The following is a 16,385-nucleotide window of genomic DNA, read 5'->3' as shown; positions in this document are numbered from 1 at the left end:
AGAACATAGAAACAAGCCACGCAATTCTCTGTTCTGCTTGACTATTCAAATGCCCCAAAACAAGACACGGCCAGCAAAGCAACAACCCCACTTCTTGATCGCAAAGCTCCTCACAAGAAAAATCCAACAACCTCTGCCTGGAGCTTCCCTGAAAGGCCGAGAGAGTAGATGTGGAGAGGATGTTTCTAATAGTGGGGGAGCCTGGGACCAGAAGGCACAGCCTCAGAATACAAGGACACCTCTAGAACAGAGGGTGATGAATCCATGGAATTCACTGCCACAGTGAGCAATAATCCGGGAATACAGATTCATAATTTCTTAGAGTGGCATCACAGGTAGATAGTTCATAAAGAACGCTTTGGCACATTGGCTGTCACAAATCAAACTACTGAGTACTGGAGTTAGGATGTTATGTTGAAGGTGTAAGACACTAGTGAAGCTACTTTGGAGAAGTGTCTAGTTATGTTCACCTACCTACAGAAAAGACATCAGGACCTGAGACATAGGGGAAAGCTTGAACAGCTGAGGAACTTGTTCCCTGTGGTCAGGGACGACCATGGATGTTGTGTCCTAGCTGTCTAGACACACAGGCCAGGGCAGTACAATATGGAGAACAAGCTGCTTCCCCCTTCACCCATCTGATGAACCCAAAGGAACGGCAGAGACTGAAACTATTTGGCACCAGCATTATCGCAGGACTGACCAGTCAGCGTTGGACTCAGGGGTATGGGTCGAGTAAATGCAACTGAGGTCTTCCCGCTGAGGTCAAATGAGGCTAGAACTTGAGGCCATAGGTTAAGGATGAAAGGTGAAATATTTAAGGGGAACATGAGTGGAAATTTTTTCCACTCATAGAGTGGTGCAAATGTAGAACAAGCTGCAAGCAGAAGTGGTGGATGTGGGTTTGATTTCACAATTTAAAGGAAGTTTGAATTGCTATTTGTAAGGGCAATGATCCATATGCAGAATAACAATCTGGCATGGACTAGATGGGACAAAAGGGCCTGTTCCTGTGACTAAAGGAGTCCGTTCAACCCCTCAAATTGATTCTGCTATCTGATTACATAACGACTAACTTGCATCTTAATTCTCATCTGCCACAATGTAATCCCTAATAGCTAAACTGTAGGATTTTTCTTAAGCAAACCTGCTTTGCAACATTGGATTTCTGAAATTTAAAACATAATCATGTACATACTGAGCTAGTCAGACAGCAAGTATAGAGAGATAAACACAGTCAACATTGCAGGTCAATCATTCATCCAACCTTTAAAACTCAGTTTTGAAATCCTCTCCCCCCCCCAAACTATTTCAGAGAGGCTTCTCCCACAGAACCTAGATCTAATCTTTATAATTTCATTATTGCAACCCCCCCCCCAAACTGGGGGTTCCTTCCAAAACGGAAACAAATCTCTCTTGAAATCACTCATATTCTCACTATGTCTAATGCACAAGGGGATTACACCATTTCTGCTAATCAACACAATGAGGAAGTACAGTGAAGATTCTGACCAGTTGCATCAATGCCTCCAATGTGCAGATTTGGAAGTGGCTTCAGAGGGACATAGATTCAGCCAGCTCTGCCCAGGTCAAAATGCTCCCTACCATTGGGGGCATCCTCAAGAGGCAGTGCCTCAATAAAGGCACCCTTATTGAGGACCCTCACCACCCAGGACATGACCTCTTCTCATTGCTACCATCAGGGAGGGGGCACAGGAGCCTGAAGACACACATTCAATGATTTAAGAACAGCCCTCTGCCAGCAGATTTCTGAATGGTCCATGAACATAACCTGGTTATTCTTTTTTTTTGGCAGCTTATAGTAATTTTGATGTCCAGACACTGCGAAAACAACAAATTTCACGGCATGCACCAGTGAGAATAAACCTGATGTGGACAAGTTACCCCAACAAGGGTGACTCCCCAGGTATGATTATATATTCCAACACAATGAACCCACCCGGGCGAACCCTGCAAGCGAAGGCCTAGCGCTTGGCTCACGACGCTTCTCGGCGGACTGACCGAGTGAAGGGACGGAAAGCGGGCGGCAGCCGCGCGCGCCATCGCCGGTTGCCAACGGCACCGAGGAGCGGCGGCAAGGGGGGGCGGGGCCTCGCCAGGTGACTGAAAGCTCGCCCGCCCCTCCTCCGCACTGTTGGTAAACAAACCGGGCACGTGACCTGCCCCCCCCCCGGGCGTCACTTCCGCAGACAAACAGCTCTATAAACGCAAACCGGGGCGCCCCCCCCCTTTCCCCCGAACAACGGCCCGGACCGTTACCGCGCAACGGGACAGCGGCGTCGCCGGGCAACCGGATGGCGTTCCATCCGTGCTGGGAGGGAGATGCCTGGCAGTGGAACCGTGGTGGGGGGGTGGTCTCGGGAGGAGGGATGGCGGGAAGACCCCTTATCATAAACACGGGTGGGGGGGGGAGAGAATGGAGGCCAACGATGACCAGCGGCAATCGGGAGGCACACACACCGGAGCCGGGACGACGGGTGGTCAGATGCAATACACATGTTACATGTCGACCCGGGACAACGAAAGCGACGGATACAGTCCACAGGCAATGCAGAACAAAAGATCGATCTAGGATGGGAGGCAGACCGTGTGATTGTAAGATCACATCACCCCTTTACCCCGAGAGGAGACTTGGGACAACGGGAAACCCCGGAAAATGAACGGGGGTCGGGGGGTGATGAGGATTAAATCCTGGGCATGATCGAGAAAAAAATGGAAGAGAACTGTACAGACCTTAACCCGGTGCAACATTAGGTGTGGATACACTAACAAATTTAACATCCAACTTCCAACTCCATTAATGTAACCGTAAATACGACGACACTCCAACCAAAAAGCCATTAAGTTACATTGTTTGTATTTGCCCAAAATATATTTCAAAATGCTACATAAACAAATGTGAAGATCCCCACGATTAGCCTACCTCAAAGATCCGATTAACTTTTTCATCAACCCATTCGCCGAAGGCAAGAAAGGTAGGAATTACTATTTTTCCAAAATAAATAAAAGTGCATTAAAAGTTCAATCGTAGACAGGGAGCCCCTTTCAAGTCTTTGTTCTGATCTTCGAAGCGTTTCGGGTGCTTTTTTTAAACTGTTGCATCTGGTGAGAACACGGGACAGGAACAAAAGAGCACGACGGTGGTGAGAACACGGGATCAATCTTCACGACTACCTCGTACAGACAAACACACTTTGAGATTCTCAACTCGAAGAAATATATTTCAATTTTCTTGAAACAAAATACTGCTTTAGAGGCCAAAGCATCATTACAACTCCAACTTTTAAAAATATAATGATAATTAACATTAAAATTGGGTTTTCCTAGCAAGTTGTATTTAATTTTAACCTCTCAAAGCATTCGCGGAGCTTCGAGATTAAAAATTGCTGAGCCTCTCGCCGGCCTGAACCACAAATTTCCGACTGCATCACATCAGCTCCAAGCAAAACAAACCCAAATACCCACTGCAGCAGCATCTCCCTGGCCCTAACAACGCCGCAGAACTGTGACACATGGCAGTTTTTGCAAAATTCCGATCATGCAGTCTCGGATTCCTTTGCATTAATAAAGATAAAGCGCAAACATTCTATAAAAAATATAATCTGGAAAAGCGGAAACGCACAATAGGAAAACGTTGCATTTGAAGCAAAATGTAAGCCTATTTGCAAACCCTTACCTTAAGATATGAAATTATAACTCTTCTACTATTTGTTTGTGTTATTTTTCTCTGACCAAACGACTGTTTGCCTATTTTTTCTTTACAATTTACATTACAATTCGAGCAAGACTGAAGAACTGCAGCCCCAGGAGCTGCAGCCACTGCACTTTATACCAAGCGCATCCTAGCTTGCTCGCCAAGAAATTGACAGTTCCGTTCAGCAATCCAGCGCAGGAGGGTTCCTAGCAACATCACTGCCATTGGTCGGGAGCTGTCGCCCCGCCGCAGAATTCCAGCCAATCGCGTCTCACTGGAGGGGCGGAGCAACGGCGTAGATATTCAAGGTAGGTTGAGTCGCGGCAGACGTCACCTGGGCGCCCACAGGACCAATCAGCGAGCGGCTCATGAAAAAAGTTGAGCAAAGCGCGGACTTGGATTGCAACCAAGCTCCAGAAATAATTGCAGGAAATTCCATCAAAAAAGCAAATGCAGACTTGCCCTTCCAGCTTCTAGTTCCTAAGCACACATCCCATAGCAGATTGTGGCGATGCACCTAGTTTTGTAAAATAATAATTCCAAAATCATTTCAATAAGAACTTGCATTTATATAGCACCTTCAAGATGAAGTTGCATTTATGAGCAACATAAGCAAAATGCTGGAAGGACTCACCGCGTCAAGCAGCATCTATGGAGAAGGGTAAGAACATAAGAGATAGGAGCAGGAGTAGGCCAATCGGCCCCTCAAGCCTGCTCCGCCATTCAACAAGATCATGGCTGATCCAATCTTAACTCCAGTTATCACCGAATCCCACAAGGCAACAGTGCCAACCAACAGGGCACCATGCCGCCCATTTTATTTTATTATTCATCCCGCCCATGTGATCACCTGGGGGGAAAAAATCCGATTTGCCAATTGAGGAGAAAAAATCTGGAAAATTCCTCTCCGACCCATCCAGGCTATCGAAAACTGGTCCAGGAGATCACATGGCTGATCTAAACCTAGCCTCATGTCCACTTACCTGCTCGCTCACCGTATCCCCTAATGCCATTTTTATTCAGGAAAATGTCTATCTCCGTTTTGAATTTATTGAGTGTAGTAGCTTCCACAGCTCTCTGGGGCAGTAAATTCCACAGCCCCACTACCCTCTGAGTGAAGAAATTTCTCCTCACCTCAGTCCTGGAATGGCATCCCCTTATTTTAAGATTATGCCCCCTAGTCCTAGTTTCACTCATCATTGGGAACATTCTCCCCGCATCCACCCGACCAAGCCCCTTCACAATCTTATATGTTTCAATAAGATCGCCTCTCATTCTTCGGAACTCCAATGAGTAGAGTCCCAATCTACTCAACCTCTCATCATACATCAACCCACCCATCCCCGGAATTAACCTAGTGAACCTTCTCTGCACTGCCTCGAGAGCCAGTATGTCCTTTCTTAAATATGGACACCAGGTGTGGTCTCACCAATACCCGGTACAACTGCAGTAAGACCTCCCTGTTCTTATACTCCATCCCCCTAGCAATAAAAGCCAGCATTCCATTGGCCTTCTTGACCACCTGCTGCACTTGCATACTAATTTTTTGTGTTTCCTGCACCAGGACCCCCAGATCCCTTTGCACAGAAGCACTTTCCAGTTTCTCTCCATTTAGATAATAACTTGCTCTATTATTTTTCCTGCCAAAGTGCAGGAAACGTTTCAGACCGACACCCTTCATCAGGACTGGAAAGGAAATGGATTTGTACTTTTGTATATCTTTGTTTAATATAACATTGGGCAAGAGTGAATTCCAGCAAGAAAATTAATCTCAGGGTAGTACAATAGTGACATATACAAGACATAGGAGAGAATTGGACTATTTGGCCTATTAAGTCTTCTCTGCCATTCATCATGGCTGAATGTATAACTTGTACTTTATATGTGGATAGTATATGTACTTTGATAATAATTTTTTACTTTGAACTTTGAACAAGACAACAACAGTGCAACAGGCCCTTTGCCCTTCCCTCTCACACACACAGACCCTCAGACAGGCCATGTCCAGGCCTCCAGCCATTGGCCCTGGTCTCAGGTTTACAGATATTGGGCCTCCAACCTCCAATCCCTGGCCTGGACTCACAGGCTCATGGGCATCAAGCTTCTGACCTCTGGACAAGCCAGCCTAAGGTCTTTGAGTCCAGGGCTTCTGCAAAAGTTACTTTCTGTTATTGTCAGAGCTTCTAGGTCTGGACTTGCTGAATTTTTGCCTTTGACCTGCAGATGTCGTCAACTTCTGGACATCAACCCCAGGACTCGCAGGTTTGACTTTTGGATCACAATTTTCAGACCAGTATAGACCTCTGGCCCAGGACTAACCAACAAGGGTCTCCTCCACCCTTCACCCAATGTAGCCTCTCTGTGTTTGGTCTCCTACACTGTTCCGCTGAAAACCCAGTGTAAAGTCAGGAAACAAAAATGCATTTTGCAATAAGGTACATTGCAGCTGGGCATTCAACAACGAACTCACTGACTGTCCTTCCTGTTTCTGTCAGAACTGGCTGGCTCTAACATTAAATCACCAAACTATAAGATTTACTCTTTCTCTCTCCAGCAGAGGTTTTGAAATCATTTCATACTTTTATTAAGTGCACACATTTCTTTTGCACAGTTATGAAGAGTTTGTATTTTGTGCCTTTATGAGGTATTACCATCAGACTATAAAATATAGAAGGCCCTTCAGCCCATCGAGTCTGCTCCACCATTCTATCAAGGCTGTTTTATTATCCTTTTCTTCCGACTTCTCCCCACTGTCTTTGACACCTATGTTAATTATGAACCTATCAACCTCCGTTTTAAATATACACAATGACCTGGCCTCCACAGTCATCTGTGGCAATGAATTCCACAGATTCACCAAAACCTTTTGGCTAAATAAATTCCTCCTCCTCTCTTTTCTAAAGGGATGGCCTTCTATTCTGAGGCTGTACCTTCTGGTCCTAGACTCCCCCACTGTAGGAAACATCCTCTCCACATCCACTCTGTCTGTGTCCTCTGGTCCTAGACTCCCCCAATGTAGGAAACATCCTCTCCACATCCACTCTGTCTGTGTCCTCTGGTCCTAGACTCCCCCACTGTAGGAAACATCCTCTCCACATCCACTCTATCTGTGCCCTCTGGTCCTGGACTCTCCCACTACAGGAAACATCCTCTCCACATCCACTCTGTCTGTGTCCTCTGGTCCTAGACTCCCCCACTGTAGGAAACATCCTCTCCACATCCACTCTGTCTGTGTCCTCTGGTCCTAGACTCCCCCAATGTAGGAAACATCCTCTCCACATCCACTCTGTCTGTGTCCTCTGGTCCTAGACTCCCCCACTGTAGGAAACATCCTCTCCACATCCACTCTATCTGTACCCTCTGGTCCTGGACTCCCCCACTATAGGAAACGTCCTCTCCACATCCACTCTATCTGTGTCCTCTGGTCCTAGACTCCCCCACTGTAGGAAACATTCTCTCCACAAAAACTCTATCCAGACCTTTCAATATTGAATAGATTTCAGTGAGATCCCCCCTTGTTCTTCCAAACACCAGTGATTACAGGCTCAGAGCCATCAAAGACTCCTCATCCAGTAACCCTTTCTTTCCCAAGACAATTCTTGTGAACCTCTGGGTGCTCTAGAAAGCCAACACAATCTTTCTCAGAAACGAGGCCCTAAACTGCTTACAATATCCAACAGCAGTCTGGTCAATGCCTTATAAAGGCACATTTACACTTTTAAGGAGAACTTAAACTTAGAAATACGATTTTACAAGCATGTATTGAAATAGCACAATTAACAAAAGCTTGCTTTCATATTGCGCCTTGAACAAGAGCTTTCCTTTATGTAAGCCCTTTTAAAAAAGTCTGCGTGTATTTATAAATGTAGTTTACATCTTTAACAAGATTTTGGATTTAAATAGCTTCCTTAACAAGCTCTCCCATTTATGTATCCAATGTTAGCAGGACACCACAGGAACATAAACTTTGCACGAGAGCTTGTATTTACTCACCAGTTTTAACAAACACTTGTGTTTATTTTGTAAGTTTAACGAGCTTGCCTTAATATGGTGGCCTGAACATTTGATGTATTTATTTTGAACAATTACCAATGCCTTACATTTTTGTGTCAGGTTTAACAAAACCTTGCTTTCATTTTGTGTGGAGACTTTGTATTTATGTTCACTTTCTAAAGGTTTTGCACTCTGTAATACAGTTCTAACAAAATCTTGCATGCACTTTGCAGATTTAACATTAAAGTTGATCTGCATATTTAAGTTTCCATTAATACAGTATCTTTAATTACACATTTATAACCAATTCATAAAGAGCTTGCATTAGTCTACCATTTGTCATAAGAGTGTAAGTATCCTACTTTACCCAAAATGACATCATATTTTCACAAAAACTCACATCAATATGACATCTTTATAGTTTTTTAAAAAATATTACTTTAAAAGAATTTAGAATTGAGTTTAGTCAAATGAGGGGGTTGGGACCTCATTGAAACCTATCGCGCATTGAAAGACCTGGATAGAGTGGATGTGAAGAGGATGGGAGAGTCTGGGACCAGAGGACACAGTCTCAGAATAGAGGGACATTTACTTTGAACAGAGATGAGGAGGAATTTCTTTAGCCAGAGGCTGGTGAATCTGTGGAGACCAAACCACTGGGTATATTTAAAGTGGAGGTTGATATGTTCTTGATTAGAAAGGGTGTCAATAGTTACAGGCAGAATGGGGATGAGAGGGTTACCAAATCAGCCTTGTTGTAATGGTGGAACAGACTCAATGGGCTGAATGGCCTAATTGTGCTCCTATATCTTATGGTCTTAAAGGTAATATGTATATGAAAAGGTATAAATGTATTACATGCAAGCATTTCAATAAGTGCTCGTATTGATGCCATAAACAATCATTATAGTTTTTATATACAGTGAATCCAGCTCACTGGGACACATAAGGACCAGTACATTTTGGCCCAATTGAGTGGCTGCCCCAATTAGCCAAAGTTTCATGGAAATAGTTAAAAACGTAATAAAAAGACAATCTATGGTTTAACTGAGTAACAAATCATGTATTTAAACAAAATACAGAATAAATTTGAACACCATGGTTGTCCATTCTATCTAAAGATGACAAGAAACTTGCGCTGATGAGTTTTTAAAGTGGAAAAGCTTCTACCCTCTTAACCTTGGAAGTCCAAGTCTAGTGGGACAAGTTGACGTCAGAACTGGGGTCTTTCCTGCCTGCAGTTGATAACCATGACTTCTTCTGTGCCTCGTCATGCCTTTCAATCTCCACGTAGCGTTGCAGAACCGCCTCCCCAGCCATTGAATCTGACGGTAGATCTCATCCAACCAGTCCGCCAGAGCTGACATTGCATGCTGGGACAGTCACATCCTTATCTCACTGGGGTATGAGACCCGCAAGCTACACTCACCTGGATTAGCCTGCTGTCGAAGCTACTTGAAGCCGCAGGTGAGAGCTGAGTGCCTGCTGGGGACCAAAGTTAACGTTCAAGGTGATTATCGATATGTTCAAATTCCTCATAGTTCCTAACGTGTTGAAGTTGCGAAATCGTTTCGTTTTCACTCCCGGACATCTCTAGCATTTCCAAATCTGAATGCTCGAAACTGCAGTGAGCAAAACAGTTGCTGCTTACTTCTTGCCAACTCTCAGGGACAGAAATCACTGCTTTCTGAACACACCATTTAAAAACCGCTGACTCTAAGCATGGTGTCGTGCCTAATGGCCACACAAGTGCACACCACAAACGCTAGTTAGAAAATGCTCAGTGACAGACTCCTGCCCCTATTAAGCAGCATAGCGTCCCAGATGTATGAAGGAAATCCTATCTTCTCCATTAGTTTTTGTTCTTTAAAAGTTGTCCCAAGTAAGTGGCTGCCCTGATTAAGCGATGGCCTGGTTAACCAGAATCGACTGTACATACCCCTTTTGAAACGAGTTGCACTTGTGTCGGCTCTTTAGGAGACAGGTCTCTCCGCTCACCTTGTCCACTCAATTCATCTGATTGCTTGAGTTGCTCCCATTTACCCAAAGATCTTAAAGACTGAGATTATTTGTCACATGTACATCAAAACACACTAGAGAAAGTGTCATTCGCATCTACTATCAACACAATCAATATGAAACTGTATTGTGGATAGCATAGAAACATAGGAAATAGGTGCAGGAGTAGGCCATTTGGCCCTTTGAGCCTGCACTGCCATTCAGTATGATCATGGCTGATCATCCAACTCAGAACCCTGTACCTGCTTTCTCTCCATACCCCCTGATCCCTTTAGTCACAAGGGCCATATCTAACTTCCTCTTAAACATAGCCAATGAACCTGCCTCAACTGTTTCCTGTGGCAGAGAATTCCACAGATTCACCACTCTCTGTGTGAAGTAGTTTTTCCTCATCTCGGTCCTAAAAGGCTTCCCCTTTATCCTTAAACTGTGACCCCTCGTTCTGGACTTCCCCAACATCAGAAACAAACTTCCTGCATCTAGCCTGTCCAATCCCTTTAGAATTTTAGCCTGTTAGTGTCACTATGCTTCCGGTACCATTACAGCATGCACACAGTTTACTAACCCGAACCGGTTCATCCTTTGGGATGTTGGAAAATGGGATACACGGAGGAAACGCGCACAGTCACCACTCCTTACGGACGGTGGGGAGAACTGAACCCCATTGGCTGACGGTTGGTGCAGTGACAGTGTTACATCACTGCCACCCGAAGCAACCTTACTGCCTGTCACTCCGCTGGCGTTAAGGGCAGCGATGAAGGTCCATCTCTGGCGGTGTTCGGGGCTTCCTTCTTTTTGTTTTTTTGGTGAGCAAATGTACATTTTATTTGAATGAAGTGTTTCAGTACAAGGCTAAAGTAAACATAATTCCATTATACCTCATGAAAAAGTTAAAGCACTGCCACAGATCACTGAAAATCGATGGTTTAGGCTCCAACCTGGGCAAAAGCCTCAGGCAACTTGGAAATGTACGATTACACAAATCAACTTGAGATTTGGATTTTGCCACCTTCGTAGCAACGTACCAATGGAAAAAAAGACTGGGCAGCCACTGTAGGAATGTTCTCATCACATTGTTCCACAGTCAAGAATGCCAACAGTAACTCTTGTCTTCCCACTCTGCGATCCCTTTGATTCCATTTGTTTTACGACATCCATGCCTTCTGCCACACGGCCAAACACAACATGCCTTCCATCCAACCAACTAGTTTTATCAGTACAGATAAAAAATTGAGATCCATTTGTATTGGGCCCAGCATTTGCCATTGACAGTATTCCTTTTCCTTCATGTTTGAGTATGAAGTTCTCATCTGTAAATTTGTTACCATAGATGAATTTGATTTGCCCCCCTGTGCCATTCCCTTCTGTGAAATCTCCACCTTGGCACATAAAGCCAGGAAATATTCGGTGAAAAACCCGTCACCCTCTGGTTTGGTACAAAGCTCATGGAAGTTCTCTGCAGTTTTTGGAACAACATCACTCCTTAGCTCGAATACAATGCGGCCCACTGGCTGCTTATCAAAACCAATGTCGAAGAAGATGCGAGGGTTGCCCATTCTATTTTTTTCCTCTCTTGCCACTTCGTGCCAACCTCAACCGAGCATGCTGCTAGGAGTGCTAATTCCTCAGGGCTTCCTTCAACATGTCAGCAGCTTCCTCTCAGCTTGGATGACTGTCAGCCATGCAAGTCATGGGTGGGGACTCAGGAATACCGTCACACTCAGATGTAGAAGGATTCTTCATTGCTGTTTGCATAACAGTTTAGTTTTACCAGTCGGGGTGTTAGCCCGGAGCTGAACCCCTGAACCTGGAGGACCGGTGGACCAGTCTTGGTCTGACCTCTACCCTTTGACCTGTTTGGCAGGGGTGACCCTACCAAGAGCCAAAGCACAAGGCCCTGATTCCAGCCAGCACAGCTCTCCAGGTCATTGAGGCACACGAGCCTTGAAACCCTACGACAAGGTAGTGGTCCTCTTGGAAGTGAAACAAACTACAATGCCCTAACTCTCCCTCAGTGACCGAAGACCATAGTCCACCTTTTGGACTGCTTTGGGCTTGTCTCTGATTGTGTTTGTTTAAAGCACTGAGGCCTTGTTTTTGCAAGGACTTTTTATCTTTCACTTCCATGTATTATTTATATTCTGTTGTCAGTACCTGCCTGCCCGCGATGCTGCTGCGAGTGCATTTTCTTTGTAACTGCACCTCACTTGCGCTCATGGCAAATTTGCAGTGATGCAGCAGGTTCATCCTCACAAACTGCATCTCTGCATGGTACAGAAACTGCACTGTGGCAGACAGAAAATCCTCCAACGGGTAGTCAAACTACCCAACGCATCATCAGCACCAACACACCCGCCATCAAGGAAAGACGATTAAAGAAAGGCAGCAACCACAACTGGCGCTGAGCTGCTGTCTCCGCGGCTCAGACTTAATTGCTTTGTTAAGTTTGTAGGGTTGTGTGGTGAACTACATATACCTGTCTGGACACGCCCCCCCCACTGACTGCCCCTGTGGCTCCTCCCACAGACCCCTGTATAAAGGCGATTGGAGGCACTGCTCCTCCCTCAGTCTCCAGGATGTTGTGTGATGGTCTCTTGCTGCTGACAGTGCTTTCTTCCAGCTAATAAAAGCCTATCTCTTGCCTCACGTCTCTGAGAGTTATTGATAGTGCATCAGGTTGGTTTTGGGGACAGAGAGGGGAGCTAGGTTAAGGTTTAGGGACAGGGATGTGGAGGAGCTAGAGGTCGGGCCATCACTCCTGACTCGTCGTGTTCGAAGGGCAGTGACGTAGATGGGTGATGAAGGACAGCTGTAGTCCGGGCCTCTGCTCCACACTCACAGGGCCAGTGATGTAAAGCTGTGAAGAAAGACGTCTGTAGGCCACACCTCTGCTCTGCACTCTAAAGTCCACAACATGGACGGGTGTTAGGATTGTCCAAGTCTTTGGGCCCCAGGGTCAGAGGTCAGTGCAAGCAGGAGTCATAAGGAGGAACAAGAGTAGGTAAGTCAGTGAGCCTGGAGTTCGGGGATCCTGCCGTTGGCTAGTCTGGGGGTTGATACCAAAGATTTAAATCCAAAAGTTGATCAGAAGACTGGGAGTCAATGCCTAGTAGCTGAAGACTGGAGGCTGGAGGCCTGCCCTGAGGTTGGAGGCTTGTTCTGGAGTTGGAGACGGTCCTGGAGTTGGAGACGGTCCTAGAGCTGGAGGGCGGTTCTGGAGTTGGAGACAGTCCTGGAGTTGGAGACTGTCCTGGAGATGGAGGACAGTTCTGGAGTTGGAGGATGGTTCTGGAGTTGGAGGACGGTTCTGGAGTTGGAGACGGTCCTGGAGATGGAGGACGGTTCTGGAGTTGGAGATGGTCCTGGAGTTGGAGGACGGTCCTGGAGTTGGAGACGGTCCTGGAGATGGAGGACGGTTCTGGAGTTGGAGACGGCCTGGAGTTGGAGGACAGTTCTGGAGTTGGAGACGGTCCTGGAGTTGGAGACTGTCCTGGAGGTGGAGGACGGTCCTGGAGGTGGAGGACGGTTCTGGAGTTGGAGACGGTCCTGGAGTTGGAGACTGTCCTGGAGTTGGAGGACAGTTCTGGAGTTGGAGACGGTCCTGGAGTTGGAGGACGGTTCTGGAGTTGGAGACGGTCCTGGAGTTGGAGGACAGTTCTGGAGTGGGAGATGGCCTGGAGTTGGAGGATGGTTCTGGAGTTGACGGTCCTGGAGTTGGAAGTTGGTTCTGGAATTGGAGACGGTCCTGGAGTTGGAGACGGTCCTGGAGTTGGAGACTGTCCTGGAGTTGGAGGACAGTTCTGGAGTTGGAGGATGGTTCTGGAGTTGGAGACGGTCCTGGAGTTGGAGGACGGTCCTGGAGTTGGAGACGGCCTGGAGTTGGAGGCCTGTTCTGGAGTTGGAGACGGTCCTGGAGTTGGAGGATGGTCCTGGAGTTGGAGACGGTCCTGGAGTTGGAGGACGGTTCTGGAGTTGGAGACGGTCCTGGAGTTGGAGACGGTCCTGGAGTTGGAGACGGTCCTGGAGTTGGAGACGGTCCTGGAGATGGAGGACGGTTCTGGAGTTGGAGACGGTCCTGGAGTTGGAGACGGTCCTGGAGTTGGAGGACGGTTCTGGAGTTGGAGACGGTCCTGCAGTTGGAGGATGGTTCTGGAGTTGGAGACGGTCCTGGAGTTGGAGACGATCCTGGAGTTGGAGGATGGTTCTGGAGTTGGAGACGGTCCTGGAGTTGGAGGACGGTTCTGGAGTTGGAGATGGCCTGGAGTTGGAGATGGTCCTGGAGTTGGAGGATGGTTCTGGAGTTGGAGACGGTCCTGGAGTTGGAGGACAGTTCTGGAGTTGGAGACGGTCCTGGAGTTGGAGGACTGTCCTGGAGTTGGAGACGGTCCTGGAGTTGGAGGATGGTTCTGGAGTTGGAGACAGTCCTGGAGTTGGAGGATGGTTCTGAAGTTGGAGACGGTCCTGGAGTTGGAGGACAGTTCTGGAGTTGGAGACGGTCTGGAGTTGGAGGACTGTCCTGGAGTTGGAGACGGTCCTGGAGTTGGAGGATGGTTCTGGAGTTGGAGACAGTCCTGGAGTTGGAGGATGGTTCTGGAGTTGGAGACGGTCCTGGAGTTGGAGGATGGTTCTGGAGTTGGAGACGGCCTGGAGTTGGAGGCCTGTTCTGGAGTTGGAGACGGTCCTGGAGTTGGAGGATGGTTCTGGAGTTGGAGATGGTCCTGGAGTTGGAGGATGGTTCTGGAGTTGGAGACGGTCCTGGAGTTGGAGGACGGTTCTGGAGTTGGAGGCCTGTTCTGGAGTTGGAGGACGGTTCTGGATTTGGAAACGGTCCTGGAGTTGGAGGACGGTCCTGGAGATGGAGACGGCCTGGAGTTGGAGACGGCCTGGAGTTGGAGACGGTCTTGGATTTGGAAACGGTCCTGGTGATGGAAGATGGTCCTGGAGTTGGAGACGGTCCTGGATTTGGAAACGGTCCTGGAGTTGGAGGACGGTTCTGGAGTTGGAGACGGCCTGGAGTTGGAGGCCTGTTCTGGAGTTGGAGGACGGTTCTGGATTTGGAAACGGTCCTGGAGTTGGAGGACGGTCCTGGAGATGGAGACGGCCTGGAGTTGGAGACGGCCTGGAGTTGGAGACGGCCTGGAGTTGGAGGCCTGTTCTGGAGTTGGAGACGGTCCTGGAGTTGGAGGATGGTTCTGGAGTTGACGGCCTGGAGTTGGAGGCCTGTTCTGGAGTTGGAGACGGTCCTGGAGTTGGAGGACGGTTCTGGAGTTGGAGACGGCCTGGAGTTGGAGGCCTGTTCTGGAGTTGGAGACGGTCCTGGATTTGGAGGACGGTTCTGGAGTTGGAGACGGCCTGGAGTTGGAGGCCTGTTCTGGAGTTGGAGATGGTCCTGGAGTTGGAGGACGGTTCTGGAGTTGACGGCCTGGAGTTGGAGGCCTGTTCTGGAGTTGGAGACGGTCCTGGAGTTGGAGGACGGTTCTGGAGTTGGAGACGGCCTGGAGTTGGAGGCCTGTTCTGGAGTTGGAGACGGTCCTGGATTTGGAAACGGTCCTGGTGATGGAGGATGGTCCTGGAGTTGGAGATGGTCCCGGAGTTGGAGGACTGTCGTATGTATGAGTAGGTGGGAGGGAGGAATTGGGTTTGCTTTGTAGTTTTACTGCTCGTTGTGTTCTGTGTTTTCCTGCTGAGCATTGTGGACATGCGATGTTGGCATCAGGATGTGTGCCGATTACTCTGACTGCTCTGCACAAACCTTGCTGATTTCATTTGACACAAATGACACATTTCGCTGTAGGTGCTGATGGCCTGTTACACCGCTGGCGTTTAGGGCAGCAGTGAAGGTCCGCCATCTCTAGTGGTGTCCAGGGCATCCTTCATCATGTCAGTAGCTTTCTCTCAGTTTTCACTACTGTCAGTCACACAAGACCTGGGCGGAGACTCAGGGATATCATCACACTCGGATGCAGAAGCCTATTTAATTGCTGTTTCCGTAATTATTTTGTTTTACTCGTCAGGGTTGTTAGCCCTGGCCTAAAACCCTGAACCTGGAGGACCGGTGGATCACTCTTGGTCTGACCTCTGCCCTTTGACCCTACCAAGAGCCGCAGCATTGAACCCTGACTCTACAGGTCATTGAGGCACACAAGGCCAAACCCAATGGCAAGGTTGTGGTTCTCTTAGAGGATGTTCTGTTGTAATGTGACAAATAAATTTAATTCTGAATCTGCAATGTTTCCTGAAGTTAACATTTCTAAAAGCCAGCCATTGCCATGAAGTGGTAATCGTTTCCCTTGAAGAAATCCTGAAAGCAGCCACATAAATTCTGTTCAACCAGTAACTGTCAGGCTGAGGTATTGGACAAAGCATTAACCGTTATAATCTATCTTCAATGAGTGTTGTCAAAATTTTTAATTTAATAGTCTTCTGGGATGGTCATACTTTCCACTGGCTTCACCCTCTATGTGTTAAGTGTCAGAATGAGTATTTAAGACCACTTATTTACTCATTAGGATCTGAAGAATAGATTGAGATTCTCCTCACTGCATATTAACTGGCCATTCATGTCTTGTAAGATCTGTGTCTACACTTAAAAGCTGAGAGGAATTTCATTCCAAGATCCTGAAAACGCGACCATAATTCCTTGAGAAATGGCTGCTGG

General features: G+C 47.2%; 1 protein-coding gene and 1 pseudogene across 4 annotated transcripts in view; both read right to left on the bottom strand.

Moving 5' to 3' along the window:
• Nucleotides 1-3,835, bottom strand: part of ypel2a (yippee-like 2a) — a 34,555-nt gene extending 30,720 nt beyond the window's left edge. Inside the window, exons 1-2 of one of the 4 annotated variants that reach the window (XM_059973617.1) lie at nucleotides 3,698-3,828; nucleotides 2,945-3,123 (exon numbers count right to left, since the gene is read on the bottom strand). The gene's annotated coding sequence lies outside the window, so the exon portion shown is untranslated. The other 3 variants (XM_059973618.1, XR_009512872.1, XM_059973616.1) reach the window with 3 other exon arrangements.
• A 6,960-nt stretch (nucleotides 3,836-10,795) lies between these two features.
• Nucleotides 10,796-11,289, bottom strand: LOC132395126 (peptidyl-prolyl cis-trans isomerase-like; annotated as a pseudogene).
• Between the last annotated feature and the right edge of the window lie 5,096 nt (nucleotides 11,290-16,385).

Source organism: Hypanus sabinus, chromosome 6, assembly GCF_030144855.1.
Source record: "Hypanus sabinus isolate sHypSab1 chromosome 6, sHypSab1.hap1, whole genome shotgun sequence".
NCBI classification, from domain to species: Eukaryota; Metazoa; Chordata; class Chondrichthyes; order Myliobatiformes; family Dasyatidae; genus Hypanus; species Hypanus sabinus.
Note: the sequence above shows the minus strand (reverse complement) of the source record. Positions and strands in the feature narration are given on the sequence as shown.